This window comes from Oncorhynchus masou, chromosome 2 (genome assembly GCF_036934945.1).
Source record: "Oncorhynchus masou masou isolate Uvic2021 chromosome 2, UVic_Omas_1.1, whole genome shotgun sequence".
Taxonomy (NCBI): Eukaryota; Metazoa; Chordata; class Actinopteri; order Salmoniformes; family Salmonidae; genus Oncorhynchus; species Oncorhynchus masou.
This window is the reverse complement of record NC_088213.1, coordinates 45,530,115-45,541,130: the sequence shown is the minus strand read 5'-3', so window position 1 is coordinate 45,541,130 and position 11,016 is coordinate 45,530,115. Positions and strand designations below refer to the sequence as shown.

At 45.6% G+C, this 11,016-nt stretch overlaps 1 protein-coding gene across 1 annotated transcript in view; it reads left to right on the top strand.

Annotated features, from left to right (window-relative positions):
- Positions 1 to 245: 245 nt before the first annotated feature.
- LOC135505975 (xylosyl- and glucuronyltransferase LARGE2s) overlaps positions 246 to 11,016 on the top strand; it is a 69,929-nt gene continuing 59,158 nt past the window's right edge. The window contains exon 1 of the mRNA XM_064925296.1: positions 246 to 337. The gene's annotated coding sequence lies outside the window, so the exon portion shown is untranslated. The remainder of the gene's footprint in view (positions 338 to 11,016) is intronic.

The following is an 11,016-nucleotide window of genomic DNA, read 5'->3' as shown; positions in this document are numbered from 1 at the left end:
ATTGAGAGGCTACAGAAAGGGAAGCTTTTGTGAAAAGATAGGCGTTCTCTGGCACACTTGCACACTTGAAAGCGCTGTAACAAATACTAGGATTGATTGATTAAACAAACTCCTGTTGTTGTTGGTACTTTTGATCAACTTCTGTGCTACTTGTCATCCAAATCCATGAACATGATTTTATGTTATTTATCTTTAGCTGTAATGCTCACTGTTTCCCTGTTTCTTTCCAGGTTGAGAGAGGAGGAGCTCCCTCTTGTATTTCCAGGCTGACCTGTGAGGTCTCTTGGTATTGAGGAGTTGCTTATCCCATTAAACAGAATTTCAGAGAGCGAACCTGGTGAGTACCAATGGGAATTCTGGAAGGGCGTGTGCCTGCATGCCTGTGTGTGTGCGTGTGAATGTGCGTTTCAAACTGTAGCCTGCGAGTCTTCGTATGTTGTGGTTCAATCAGCTTCTGTGCAGCAGCGCTAGACGGGTTCTTTCTGCTGAAATCTGTGTTATCCCCTGTCTGTCACCTGAGATTTGCTATGCAGTCCAATCAGTTTCCTTGGTCTCCTGATTTTGTGTGAGGATAATGTTTCATACACTGATCTTTACAGGAAACCTATTGATCGTAACAGTTTGTTGAGGGCTTCTCTTGAAAAACAGTTTTCCCTACAGCCAATTCTGTCAAATCAAAAGAATTTGCAAAAAAATAATCAGATTCCGACAGAAGAAAATTCAAGGGTAGAAAAATGGTCCGATTAATACTGCCATTGAGAAAATTCAAAACAAATCGAGACAAATCTCTTTCAAGGACAGCCTAGCAAAAAGAAGCATAATTGCGTTCTAAGCACCCGCTATTCAAAGTGCTCTGAACAAATTAAGGGAATTGTTCACAAACATTGGCCCATTCAAAGATCCGATGACAGTATTGGTAATGTGTTTACGGACCCTACCTTGGTTGTATTCTCGCGGGCGGGGCAGAAATCTCAGAGATCAATTGGTAAACTCTGATTTCCCCCCCAAAAAAAATATCCCTGCACTTTTATCCCTGCACTTTTATTTGCTCCTCTACTGGATGGAAACTACAAGCGTAATGGCTGCGTGCCAATGCAATGGCACTTACAAACGTAGATCATTCGAACACTCCCAAATAGGAAAACAGATCCCAATCAAAGGTGTTATCACGTGCTCCACTAAGGCGGTTATTTGTCTTATAACTTGTCCTTGTGGTAAAAATGATGTGGGTAAAAAGAAGCGCGAATTAAAAGTGCAAATCCCAGAGCAACATATTTATCCCGAATCTTTAATTTAAAGACCCTTGCTCCCTTCAGTCTCAACTTTGACTTTGATCTGAAGCCATTCTTGTGATTGTTGTGATTTTGCTATTGTAAATGTTTGTAGGCTTATGTAGCCAAATTGTACCTATGATCTTAAGCTATCATTCATGTTTTTTGTATATATTTATATCTAAGAATGAACCAATGATATCAGGCCACACCAGACACCCGTGTGTGTCCTCTGACACTATATAAACTAGTAACCGGCAGTGTTTGTCATTATACCGTGATGAAGAAAGCTTGTCTGTCGAAAATGTTTGATATTAGGTTATTAAATGATTGCATCTGAGCTCCTTTTATTTTTCTAGTGTTCTACTCCGCTAGCCAGCACCTCGTCTAACTAAACAGGTGTTCTACTCCGCTAGCCAGCACCTCGTCTAAACAGGTGTTCTACTCCGCTAGCCAGCACCTTGTCTAAACAGGTGTTCTACTCCGCTAGCCAGCACCTTGTCTAAACAGGTGTTCTACTCCGCTAGCCAGCACCTCGTCTAAACAGGTGTTCTACTCCGCTAGCCAGCACCTTGTCTAAACAGGTGTTCTACTCCGCTAGCCAGCACCTCGTCTAAATAGGTGTGCGCTTCTTTCGCCTCCAGGTCCCCTCTGTCAGCCTGCTGTCTGCCTGGCCTCCATTGCTTTGATCCAAGCACACTTAACATGGTTTGGCTTTATATTTGTCCTCACTAAACATTTAAAACACAATCTATATTCACAGCCAGATGTGGTGATGTGTGTGTGTGTGTGTGTGTGTGTGTGTGTGTGTGTGTGTGTGTGTGTGTGTGTGATGAAGTCCCCGCAGTTATATCCAGGGGCCAGGTGCATTTAGGGTCATGAAATATTGTGTGGATGAGGGGCGGGTCGAATAAAGAGAGAACAATAAATGTATCATTCATGTGCAATTTATATTTATAGGCTATATTGAGGCTTTTCTTTCATTATTTTGGGCTATCTGGCATCATTAGTGCGTAAGCTTTAGGGCCTCCTTAACAGCTTCTACCCCCAAGCCATAAGTGTCACGCCTTGGTCATTGTATTTTGTGTTTTTGTTATATATTTGGTTAGACCAGGGTGTGACATGGGTTTATTGTATTGTATTTTTTTATTGGGGTTTGTAGTAGTTGGGATTGTAGCTGATTAGGGGTGTGTGTGTTTAATAGGTTTGGCTGCCTGAGGCGGTTCTCAATCAGAGTCAGGTGATTCTCGTTGTCTCTGATTGGGAACCGTATTTAGGTAGCCTGGTTTTCGCTTTGCATTTCGTGGGTGATTGTTCCTGTCTCTGTGTTAGTTTCACCAGCCAGGCTGTAATAGGTTTCACGTTCTGTTTGTTGTTTTTGTATTTATTAGTTATTCGTGTATAGTTCGTTCGTTTGTCTTCCTAATAAACATGAGTAACTTACACGCTGCATTTCGGTCCGACTCTCCTTCAACAAGAGAAGAACGCTGTTACAGAATCACCCACCAAACACAGACCGAGCAGCGTGTCAACAGGCAGGAGCAGCGCAAAGAGGAGCCGCGTATTAAGGATTCCTGGACATGGGAGGAAATCCTTGACGGAAGAGGACCCTGGGCTAAACCAGAGGAGTGTAGCCGCCCAAAGGTGCAGCAGGCGAAGAGGAAACAGGAGCTACACGAGAGGCAACGACAGCTGGAGAAGCAAAGGGAGGAGGAATTATTCGGAGAATGGACATGGGAAGACGTGCTGGTAGGAAAAAGACCCCGGGCTCAGTCTGGTGAATATCGCCGCCCTAAGGAGGAATTAGAAGCGGCTGAAGCGGAGAGGCGCTGGTATGAGGAGGCTGTACGGCGACGTGGATGGAAACAGGAGCAGCCCACAATGGAATATAGTATGGATATAACGACGTGGGAAGAAATAGACACGACCCAGAGAGAGTGCCGGTGCCCGCCTGGGATTCGCTGGAGCAGTGCGAAGAGGGCTATAGAAGAATGGAGTTGAAAAGAAAGTCACGGCGGCGCAGAGCGAAACCCGAAAAGCAGCCCCAAAAATTTCTTGGGGGGGGGGCTATCAGGGAGTATGTCTGCGTCAGGTAGGAGACCTGCGCAATCTCCCTGTGCTTACCGGGGGGCTAGAGAGACCGGGCAGGCACCGTGTTATGCAGTGGTGCGCACGGTGTCCCCAGTGCGGGTGCATAGCCCGGTGCGGTATATTTCAGCTCCGCGTATCGGCCGGGCTAGATTGAGCGTCGAGCCAAATGCTATGAAGCCGGCTCTACGCATTCGGTCTCCAGTGCGTCTCCTTGGGCCGGCTTACATGGCACCAGCCTTGCGCTCGGTGTCTCCGGTTCGCCTACATAGCCCAGTGCGGGCTATTTCTCCTCACAGCACTGGCAGGGCAACCGAGAGTATTCAACCAGGTAAGGTTGGGCAGGCTCGGTGCTCAAGAGCTCCAGTGCGCCTGCACTGTCCGGTCTATCCAGATCCACCTCCACACCCCAGCCCTCCAGTAGCAGCTCCCCGCACTAGGCTTCCTGTGCGTGTCCTCGCCCCAATACCACCAGTGCCAGCACCACGCATTAGGCTTTCAGTGCGCCTCGCCTGTTCAGCGCAGCCAACGCTTTCTCCCTCTCCTGCGCTGTCGGAGTCTCCCGTCTGTTCAGCGGTTCTAGAGCCTTCCTCCTCTACAGCACTGCCGGAGCCTCCTGCCTGTATAGAGCAGCCTGAGCTGCCAGTCTACATGGAGCAGCCAGAGCTGTCAGTTTGTATAGAGCAGCCTGAGCTGCCAGTCTACATGGAGCAGCCAGAGCTGTCAGTTTGTATAGAGCAGCCTGAGCTGCCAGTCTACATGGAGCAGCCAGAGCTGTCAGTTTGCATAGAGCAGCCTGAGCTGCTAGTCTGCATGGAGCAGCCAGAGCTGCCAGTCTGCAAAGAGCTGCCAGTCTCCATGAAGCCGCCAGAGCTGTCAATCTGTATGGAGCAGCCAGAGCCGCCAGTCAGCATGGAGCAGCCAGAGTTCAGCCAGACTCTTCCAGATCTGCCAGTCAACCAGACTCTTCCAGATCTGCCAGTCAACCAGACTCTTCCAGATCTGCCAGTCAGCCAGACTCTTCCAGATCTGCCAGTCAACCAGACTCTTCCAGATCTGCCAGTCAACCAGACTCTTCCAGATCTGCTAGTCAGCCAGGATCCGCCAGTCAGCCAAGATCCGCCAGTCAGCCAAGATCCGCCAGTCGGCAAGGATCTGCCAGTCAGCCAGGATCCGCCAGTAAACCAGGATCTGCCAGATCTGCTAGTCAGCCAGGATCCGCCAGTCAGCCAGGATCCGCCAGTCAGCCAAGATCCGCCAGTCAGCCAGGATCCGCCAGTCGGCCAGGATCTGCCAGTCAGCCAGGATCCGCCAGTAAACCAGGATCTGCCAGATCTGCTAGTCAGCCAGGATCCGCCAGTCAGCCAGGACCCGCAGTCAGCCAGGATCCGCCAGTCAGCCAGGATCTGCCGGATTCAACTGCCTGGCTGGGCTTCATCTCAGTACTGGGCTTTTTCTCAGTACTGGGCTGCCTCTCAGTGCCGGGCTGCCTCTCAGTGCCGAGCTGTCCCTCAGTCCCGAGCTGCCCCTCAGTCCCGAGCTGCCCCTCAGTCCCGAGTTGCCCCTCAGTCCCGAGCTGCCCCTCAGTCCCGAGCTGCCTCAGTCCCGAGCTGCCCCTCAGTCACGAGCTGCTCCTCTGTTATGTAGGGTTCTGGGTGAGGACTATTCGGCCATGGTCGGCGGTTAGGGTGGATTATCCATGGACGCGAAGGGGAGGAACAATGACATTTATGAAGTGGGGTCCACGTCCGGAGCCGGAACCGCCACCATGGACAGACGCCCACCCGGACCCTCCCTATGGTTTTGAGGTGCGTTCGGGAGTCCGCACCTTATGGGGGGGTTCTGTCACGTCTTGGTCATTGTATTTTGTGTTTTCGTTATATATTTGGTTAGACCAGGGTGTGACATGGGTTTATTGTATTGTATTTTTTTATTGGGGTTTGTAGTAGTTGGGATTGTAGCTGATTAGGGGTGTGTGTGTTTAATAGGTTTGGCTGCCTGAGGCGGTTCTCAATCAGAGTCAGGTGATTCTCGTTGTCTCTGATTGGGAACCGTATTTAGGTAGCCTGGTTTTCGCTTTGCATTTCGTGGGTGATTGTTCCTGTCTCTGTGTTAGTTTCACCAGTCAGGCTGTAATAGGTTTCAACGTTCGGTTTGTTGTTTTTGTATTTATTAGTTATTCGTGTATAGTTCGTTCGTTTGTCTTCCTAATAAACATGAGTAACTTACACGCTGCATTTCGGTCCGACTCTCCTTCAACAAAAGAAGAACGCCGTTACAATAAGACTGCTGAACAGTCAATCAAATGGCAACTCGGACTATTTACATTGCCCCACCCCTTGGTTTTTACACTGCTGCTAATCGCTGTTTATTATCTATGCATAGTCACTTTACCCCCACACATTGACTCGGTACTGGTGCCCATTTTATTTTTTTACTTTAGTTTCAATTTTATTTGTCACGTTCTCTGCATCCATTTTGCTGTCATGTGTTACGGTGTTCAGAGTTTGATATAACCAATGTATTGATGTGATTATGATATGCTATATGTCAGCCCCTATTGTGCCCTATTTGGGAGGTTGGGTAATGTAATTATATGCACGAGCACAAAACCGAATTTGAGTCCCTTCTGAATCTGCCATGGAAGTATTTTTTACATGGCAGGAGAGTAATTCCAGCCAGAATAACCTACTGTTATTTTTGGCTATCTACTAGTCCCTTGCGAATCTACGTCCCTGTGTTTTGAGAGAAATGTCTGAGTTTGACATGTGTTGATTGCGGTTTGCTGCGCATAAGATACAGTATATATGAATAGCCTACATGTGGCCTATCAACTTTCACAGTGAATGCTTTTGTTAATGTTTTGTGCGTATGAATTGAATATTGCCAAATGCATCAGTAAAAATATATATTTAGGCTGTTTAATGCAACCCTTGATGTTAATAATAGATCGCAAAGCAGCATTCAACTGACCTAAACGTTTAGAAATTCTCGACCATAGCCTTTAAACAGTGTTTAATTCACATCTGAAGGCTGGGGGCATTTAGGACGTACTGCGGATCACTAAAATATCCTAATGATTATGATCACACTCCCTCAATGAAATATTATGGCGACACTATACCCTAAATGTTTTTCTATGACTTAGAAACTTGGGTACCGAGTTCGAGTCATCAGTGTGGCCCTATCACCTGAACATGTTGAAATACTGTATCTTCATGCCTAGAATAAAAACCTCCAGGCTTCCGTCACAATTTCTATAAAAATAATAATAATAATCATTTCAGGGGGCAGTTTAGAATAAACTAATCCCGTCCGAATCGTCCACAGGAATAATGGACATTCTGGAGTAATAATTACATAGTCAACATTCTCTAGTAATACTAGTCCCGTGAGAATAGGTCTTTGGTCACATGCAGTGCAATGCATACATGTGGCAAGTAAAGGGAGCAAGTGTTGAGGGAATAGGGAATGTTTTTCCTAAACAAATGAGGGCTTTCGGTGACAGAACTTTTCAGTCAGAAATGGCTGTGCTTATGTTGCAGCTTCAGCAACACGGACAGCGCAATAAAGACTGATGTTCTGTGGTGGTCTTTGCAGCAGGGAGGAGAGGGAGACACAGTTACTCGCTGTCTTTATTTTTTAATAACACAGTGCAGCAAGTCTGAGCCTGGCCCGGCACAATCAAATCAATTGCTGTTCGGACCCCCCCAAGCAATTTGTCTGTCTTAATGATTTAATCAAAGAGTGTGCTTAAAGCATCAGACCAGCTCAGTGAATATAGTTGATTCGATTTAAACACATAGGATGTGTCAATATATGGAAAAATCACGTTTAAAAATGTTGACTCATTAATTGGTCGAAGGAACAGACGACTCTTGGTCGACTAAGATATATTTTAGTCGGGGACAACCCTAGTGAGCATGCATATGTGTATGGGTGCATGTGTTCATCCTTTTGTTCAACACACTCTCTCCCGGTCGTGCTGTGTGACAGGCTAAATCCTGTGAGACTCATATAAGGTCTCTGACAGGGCATTGGATCATAATGAAATTGAACTCTAGGTGTAAAAGTTCACACTGATATGTAGGTGGTGGGGATTTGATGTGGTTCACAGGCTCTCATAGGCCCTTAACTCTACTAAACACACACACACACACACACACACACACACACACACACACACACACACACACACACACACACACACACACACACACACACACACACACACACACAGCATCCCACTGGTCCTCCCCTCACAGGAGCCAGACACATCATTGCAGAGCTGACCGGTTAGGCACAATACCTCTCTCGCCCTGACCCCTACCTCTTGACCTCAGACCCCTGACCAGTGAAAGTGGAAGGCGCTCATTGTCTTTACCACTGCCTGATTGGCTCTCCCACAGGGCTTAGAGGGTCAGGTGGTGTTCTGACTAAACACTTTGCACACAGGGGAGGGTAGAGTATCTCACAATATATCAGAGCCTGCTGTGCTGTGTGCTTAAGGTCAGTGCCATGCAGTGGGGGTTGTGTATAGGCCTCACTCAATCGAAACAAACAGTTAGCATTTATCCCTGTCAATAACTACTGGTGGACTCACACACAGGACAATGTAAAACTTCCACCTCACTGCCTCCCATCTCCATCCCTATAACACCCCTGCCCCCCACCATCCCTAAAACATATACACCGAGTGCAGAAGACATTAGACACCTGCTCTTTCCACGATATAGACTGACCAGGTGAATGGAGCTAGAAGGTGCCAGGGGCACCGGTTTGAGAGTGTCAAGAACTGCAACGCTGCTGGGTTTTTCACGCTCGACAGTTTCCCAGTTTCCCACTCGGTGTATATGTTTTAGGGATGATGGGGGGCAGGGGTGTTGTCTCAGGAGAGGCAAAGGTTGAGAGCTGTACATCCTACGAAACACTACCCAGCAAAGCCGCACTGTTTCTTGACACAATGCTCACATAACCCAGTCATACCAATGTGTCAGAGGAAACACCGTACACCTGGCGATCGTGTCAACATGCATGTGCCCGGCCCGCCACAGGAGTCGCTAGAGCGTGATGGGACAAGGAAATCCTTAGGAAAAGAGATCAGTGTGTTTTTTTCACTATGTAATCATGGAATTGGGTTGTTCAATGACACATTTATTTGTTTAAAATCTATCATATTTTATGGTTTCATTTCAGAGAGACAAATAATCATGCTTTCAAAAACATGCTATGATAACCTAATATCCAACATTTTCGACAGACAAGCTGTCTTCATCACGGTATAATGACAAACACTGCCGGTTACTAGTTTATATAGTGTCAGAGGACACACACGGGTGTCTGCAATCATGGCCGGGTGTGGCCTGATATCATTGGTTCATTCTTAGATATAAATATATACAAAAAAACATGAATGATAGCTTAAGATCATAGGTACAATTTGGCTACATAAGCCTACAATGGCTTCAGATCAAAGTCAAAGTTGAGACTGAAGGGAGCAAGGGTCTTTAAATAAAAGATTTGGGATAAATATGTTGCTCTGGGATTTGCACTTTTAATTCGCGCTTCTTTATACCCACATCATTTTTACCACAAGGAAAAGTTATTAGACAAATAACTGCCTTAGTGGAGCACGTGATAACACCTTTGATTGGGATCTGTTTTCCTATTTGGGAGTGCTCGAATGATCTACATTTGTGAGTGCCATTGCATTGGAACGCAGCCATTACACTTGTAGTTTCCATCCGGTAGAGGAGCAAATAAAAGTTGTGCAGGGATATTTTTTTTTGGGGGGGGGGGGGGGATCAGAGTACCAATTGATCTCTGAGATTTCTGCCCCGCGGGAATACAACCAAGGTAGGGTCACATTACACATAAACACATTACACATAAACACATTACCAATACTGTCATCGGATCTTTGAATGGGACAATGTTTGTGAACAATTCCCTTAATTTGTTCAGAGCACTTTGAATAGCGGGTACTGAGAACGCAATTATGCTTCTTTTTGCTAGACTGCCCCCTGTTGGAATATTAAACCATTGTCAATTTGACGTGCCTGCATCTGGGTCTTACCTTGAATTCTTGATACATTTAGCATATGTTTTTAGCCAGAGTAACTTCCAGTTGCATTCATCTTAAGATAGCTAGGTGAGACAACCGCATGTCACAGTCAAACATACAGGATACAAATATCCCATTCCAGCTTAACAATGGATATATACTGTAAAAGAAGATAAACAATTTCGATACACATCTAAAATCTTTGAATCAATCATTTGAGAACAGTCATATTTTACACACACAAGAACATAACCCATAAGCAATCATTTCTGATGAAAAAACACAAATGTGAAAAATTGGTTGACATTGCGTTTTGGAAATAAACTCTTCATATTGAAAGAGGAAAAAATAGGGAAGAGATTAACAGAGAGGAGATGTGATTCGTACAGGCTCATAATGGAAGTCTGTCCTATCCCTGAAGTAAGCATCCCTTCTTCACCACCCCTCTCTACACTTCTGCTGTCCTCATTGTCTCTCTTCCCCTCTTTCCGTCTGTTACACTTCTCCCTCCCCTCTCACCATCTCTAAACCTACCTCCATCCATTCTCCTCTCTCTCCTCTTCTCCCCTTCTAATTGCCTTTACCCCCTTCATCTTATCCACTCCTCCTCTCTTCCACCTCTCATCCACTACTCTTTCAGAGAGATAAATGCCTCTCATCTTCTGCTTTGGAAGGTAAGAAATTGAGCTTCTACTCCACTGGGGAAATAAACTGTACCCCACCCTTTATCATCCTTCTCTCCACTGCACTCCACGCCTCTCATCTCCTCTTCTCCACCCCCCCCCCATAAACAGTCCCTCTTTCTTCTCCCTTTTCCCATAAGGCCTACTGTCACACTTCCATCTCTCTTTCTCTTTCGCTCTCGCTCTCTCCCTCTCTATTCCTCTATTTTTCTCTCTCAGATGAGAAACCCTCACAGTTTACTCTCTCATACATGGAGATTGTTCTCTGATATTACGTGTTCTTTATGTTCATGATCTCTGTTTCTAGCGATTCATTTATTTTCTTTGAGTGCCGGCCAGCTTTGGATGATTAACTACTAAGTTAAGTTAATGATGTTGTTTTTTGAAGGCACTGAGTCACAGGTGACTACCTCGTGAAGCTGGTTAAGAGAGTGCAAAGAGTTTCAAAGCTGTCATCAAGGCAAAGGCTGGCTATTTGAAGAATCTCAATTATGAAATACATTTTGATTTGTTTAACACTTTTTTCATAGTTTTGGTGTCTTCACTATGATTTAAAACAGTAGAAATTAAGAAAAACCCTTGAATGAGTAGGTGTTCTTAAACTTTTGACTGGTAGTGTATATGTACACTGCCGTTCAAAAGTTTGGGGTCACTGAGAAATGTCCTTGTTTTTGAAAGAAAAGCACATTTTTTTGTCCATTTAAAATCAAATTGATCAGAAATACAGCGTAGACATTGTTAATGTAGTAAATGACTATTGTAGTTGGAAAAGGCCAGCATCCCTGAGACGCCTCTTCACTGTTAACGTTGAGACTGGAGTTTTGCGGGTACTATTTAACGAAGCTACCAGTTGAGGACTTGTGAGGCGACTGTTTCTCAAACTAGACATTCTAATGTACTTGTCTTCTTC